The sequence below is a fragment of the Bidens hawaiensis genome, unplaced genomic scaffold, assembly GCF_021521415.1.
Source record: "Bidens hawaiensis isolate Kalapana, Puna unplaced genomic scaffold, B.hawaiensis_p1.1 tig00001960_1, whole genome shotgun sequence".
NCBI lineage: Eukaryota > Viridiplantae > Streptophyta > Magnoliopsida > Asterales > Asteraceae > Bidens > Bidens hawaiensis.
In genome coordinates, this window is record NW_027491108.1 from 1,889,327 (window position 1) to 1,894,306 (window position 4,980).

At 38.9% G+C, this 4,980-nt stretch overlaps 1 pseudogene; it reads left to right on the plus strand.

Moving 5' to 3' along the window:
* Positions 1-3,383: 3,383 nt before the first annotated feature.
* LOC143602065 (putative receptor-like protein kinase At1g49730 pseudogene) lies at positions 3,384-4,775 on the plus strand (annotated as a pseudogene).
* The last annotated feature ends 205 nt before the right edge of the window (positions 4,776-4,980 follow it).

Sequence of the window (4,980 nt, forward strand, 5' to 3'; positions counted from 1 at the left end):
GATGGATTCTGTTTGGAAACCCAAGGATCCTGGTTGAAAGACTGAGGATCCTTGAAGTTGGTGGGTGGAGGATCCTTGACGGAGTCCTAAGGATCCGGATTGGAAGCCCAAAGATCCTTGTGCATGGTGATTGGAGGATCCTAAGGGTTGACCTAACGATCCTTGTTGAAGGATAGTTGATCCTAGCGAATATTGGTTAGAGTATCTCTTCTGGAAGAGGTCCGAGGATCCTTGCCGAGGATAAATGGATGCTGGACACCTTTGGCCTGGGAAATCCGGAGTGCTGAAGTCAAGCATTTTCGGCATGATGGGATTTGCGTCTTTAGCAGTTTTCTTAGTTCTCTTAATTTCCTCAATCTCATCAAGGATCCTTGATGACCGTCGTTTGAGTCATGCAAAAACCTAATTAACCTAAGCAGCTAGGGTAAGTCAGGTATCGTATCCACCAGGAGTATGTGGTCAGTGTGAATTGAAATCAATTCCTAAATTATGAAGTAATTCAATTAAAGTGCTGATCACACTAGCAAACGGTTTATATGTTATAACAAGCAACCAAGTAATCACGTATTCAATCAATTAACAAAGACAAATCACACCCGGGAATTCAAGTAAGTAACTAACAGCAATCTCATGCAACCTAACAGATTAGTCATCTCGTGTCAACTACAGACTGACTAACCGGTTAAACTTTAGGCATCCACGCTCGCTAACACACGGCACTGGTTATCAAACGGTCCCTGCCAGTGTGACTCAACTAAGGGCAAACGTATGCTTTATTGCAATTAACAGATCAAACAATCCTATGAGCAATTATTATAGCAATCGACAAACTAATCGTTCTGATCGAAATAAACCTAAACCGACTGATTGTACGAACATACTAAACATCAATACTCATATATTAACATCAAAACAATTACAATTAGTTGTTCTATTACATGAGAAATAAACTGAAAGATTACAAACTATACATCCCGGGTATGACTCGAAGGAACTAGCCGCGCATCGGCATCTCTCGGGCCTCGGTTATGATCTGGTAGGCCATGTATGATGCTTAGAGATGATTGGGGATGATTGGGACTTGCTCTTCTGCTCTGGAAATCGCCTGGAAGGTGAAGAAGTGCGTCTAGGGTCGTCAAAACGAATATAACATAAAACCCTAAATTTCCCGTCTGTGTGGACCATCGCGTAGCGCGATGGTATGGTCATATGACCATCGCGCTACGCGATGGTAGGTAACCTCATTTTTGGATTCCTCTCGTTGAGAAACCCGAAATTCATATATTATGGATTCTGTAACTCATTTTCTAGTCCAGGATATGCTCATTTTACTTCCTGGTCGCTTTTTGTGAACCCATCTTGTTCAGTTTTAGCATCGGCTTTAGGTTTCTCATCCAACCTCCTCCCAAATCCTTCTAACACTTCCTAAGACTTCAATTTATGCTCCGGTCTTCCCGAGATATCATTCCATGCTCGTAAAAGCCTTCAATTTAGCATCTTTAACGATCAATGACCTGAAACACACAAGTACGTATGAAGTACCAAAGTTCTAACAATATACTAAACAATACTAAATAATTAACACACTAATATATGTACAAAATACCCGAACATCAATCCTCTGGTTGGTCTTGTTTTACTGCTCCATATAGTTCTTCATCTGTGCACATAAAACAGAAACATCATTGTTAGCAGTTACCGTTTGGGAGACAGTGATGGATTTTGATCCGGAGAAAACGGCAGTCTCCTTATTCTGAGCAATAGTTATAGGCTTTTGTGGCTTCATAGAGACAGGTAGTGGTGGCAAAGACACTTGATCTGAAACACTTGTTGCAGCGGTTGTAGAAACAGCTTTTCCTTGAGAGGCCATTGAGTAATAATTTTGAGTGTAGGGATTGAATAAAGGTAATGATTTTTCGTGATTAAAGCACCAGAAGCCCCACGGTGGGCGCCAAACTGTTTTGGTCAAAAATCGGTCTAAGGATCACGTAACCAAATTCGTAAGTGAGGATTGGTGCTAGTATGAACAAAATAATCAAAGTAACGATTGTAGACAGTGAACACGAAGATTTATACGAGGAAAAGCCCTTGGTAACTAGTATCCCGTCGGCATAAAAACCTCGGGTAGTGTAAACTATCACTACCAACTATATTATCAATGAAAATAACAATTACAAGTGATGAACTTCAGCTAGAAATGAATACAAAGATGTGTAGAATGTTCTAAGTAAGCTATTCTCGTATGTCATGTGTTGTGTGTGTTTTCTAGCTTTGTTCTATATATAGAAGGAAATACAAATGAGTACTAACTAATTATGCTAAAAATCCGGTTGTAATCTTCCATATCTTCTCTTGGCCGTTGCAAAATGGAGAGAACGTGTGTAAAGACTCGGTAAATGCGGCTTTCACGAATGTAGGACACGTAATTGACAAAATCAATCACCTGCACATAAGATAGAAATATTTTCGGAGATAGCTGTTAAGGATCCTTGAGCCGTACTGGATCTTTGGTCTTGGCGGGAGACATTTACGAGCGCTGAGGATAATTGATCTTCCAGGATCAAAGATCTCGGTCCCAACAGTTAGGATCAGCCTATAAATACAAAGGAAGATGACGTCTACTAACTAACTCCTATAAATCCTGCCACGTTCGTTTACTCTTTCATCTTGACCATTTAGGAGCGTGGACGAGAAGGCAAGACCTGGTAAAATATCCCATCCGTAAAAATAGGAATTCCAGTAAGCACGTGTTTTACCTGCAAAAATAGATTTGAATATAACTGAAGTCGACTGTTGAGGATCCTTGATCCACCGAGAATCCTTAGTCCCGGAAGCAGTTGCCAAAAATAGCTGATCCTCAAGGATCAAGAATCCTGGTCCCAACACATGTCATCCGGACTTACAAGCCTTACATTTAGGATGTTTAGGACTTACTTGTATGCCCCACCCCTCTAGTTCCTGGTGCCCTTTTAAGCTTTTAAAACAAATTTAAATTGCAACAATTTTCATATATATGTACACAAGTTGTTGTTTTTTTAGGCTTCATAATATTTTGCCGATCAAATCACTAATGGACTCGTATATGACTGGATAATTACCGTACAATAGTAAATACACCAATATTCTCGAAGTAGCAACAACCAAATACATTCGACTGTCCTCTTCCTTTTGAGCACAAAAAAATACTCAAAAAGTCACGGAGTCAGTAAGCAGTCAAAGCATACCTCGCACGCTTCGCTAACGTAAGCGTACTTTGCTAACTTACGCAACCCACGATTCCACGATCTTCCTTAACTAACTTACGCACGCACGATTACTCTCTTCCTCACCTCGTTTGCTAACTTACGCATTCCGTTATCTTCCGTACCTCATTCTCGACAGCAATGGCGGAATACAGGTGGTTGCTACTCTTACTGTCTCTTCTGCTGTTGCTTGTAGAAATGCAGGTATCTCCTGCAATGGCAGCTTCAGGTGAATCCTATTACGAGTTTATGTACTTGTTAACTTAATGTGTGGCTTGAATTTGAATAATGTTTTACCTTTTCGTTCAATTTCAAACTATTGATTATCAGAGGAGTATTTCCAACTGCTGATTACTTGAGCTATAATTGTTAATGATTAGTTGATAGACTTGTAATAGAAATCAGTGCCTAAGGTTCGGAAACCTAACCGGCTGGAAAATGTGAATAAAGCTATTTAGTGTTACTGAATTAGAAGGTTGTACTGTACAACTTATGCTGCGCCTTTTGATCTAGATTCTTCCCCTAGGGTTTATAAATATGTGTTTGTTGTTGGTTGTTTTGAGTAATCTGATTAAAATGTTGTTTCTTTCATTCTCTTTACTTTTGTAAGTACCTACACATATGAGTTTCATTAATTATTTCCTTTCTAGTGCTGCAAATACTTTTTCATATACGGGGTACACTGCTACAAGTAGAACTATTCAGAATACTTTTGAAATTCATGTTACGACGTGTAAAGAACATTTCTGAAATCTGTTACAATGAAGAATGAGTGTGTTTTGGGGCCATCATAGAGATATTAACAGGCTAATGTAATATCGATGCATACTAAATTGGCAACTTCATTTAGTGGTTGGTTCACTTAATATTATTACCTTTATGTTTCATGAAGGATCAAATTGTGTCTCATATTTAATTTGCTTCCTTGTTCGCTCATTAAAGCAGGTTGCCCTTTGTATAAGTGGCTCGAATTTCACACGTGCTGCCGTCATTTGTTCCGGCACAGAATCTAGAGCAAGCTGTTGTCGTTACATCAACGCCCTTATTGCAGTCTCGATTGCTCGCTATGCAAACGCAACCAAAAACCTAGGAGTTTCACCAGAATTATCTGATACATGTCTCCAAACTATATCACAAACATTAGAAACGTATGGCATGCCAAAAAATGCTACAGCTTTTTGTGGATTTGGGACGAAAATTCCTGTCAATTATGAGTGTCATGGAATCACTACAGTTAATCAGATGCATCAATCTCCAAAGTTTTCTAATGTCACTCTCAATTGTAGAGCACCATTAGGTGAGGGGCGTTGTAAAAAGTGTTTGAATGCTGGGATTTTATTTTTAAGGAGTTTAGTTGGGGCTGCAGATAATACCACATTGAGCACTTGTAGGGATGCAACATTTGTTGCTATTGCTAGCCAAGTTGATGTGATGGCGGCCAATGAGATTGCTGACTGTTTTTTTGGAGTTCAAGGACTCGCTAGCACTTCAGGTAAAGCTGTTTTTAGAGAAAATTTTATGAGTTTAATATAGCATAGAATCGACTAATTGTTTTTTGGCAAATACCATAAAAAAGCAACACACTTTATGCTTTTTATCATAAAATTCCCCTAACAATATTCTGCACATAAAAACAACATACTTTTTGTTTTTTTTTCCTGGTGGAAGTCCCTTAAGAGTATTTTACACATAAAAAACCAATATACATTCTGTTTTTTTTTTATCATAAAAGTTCCTT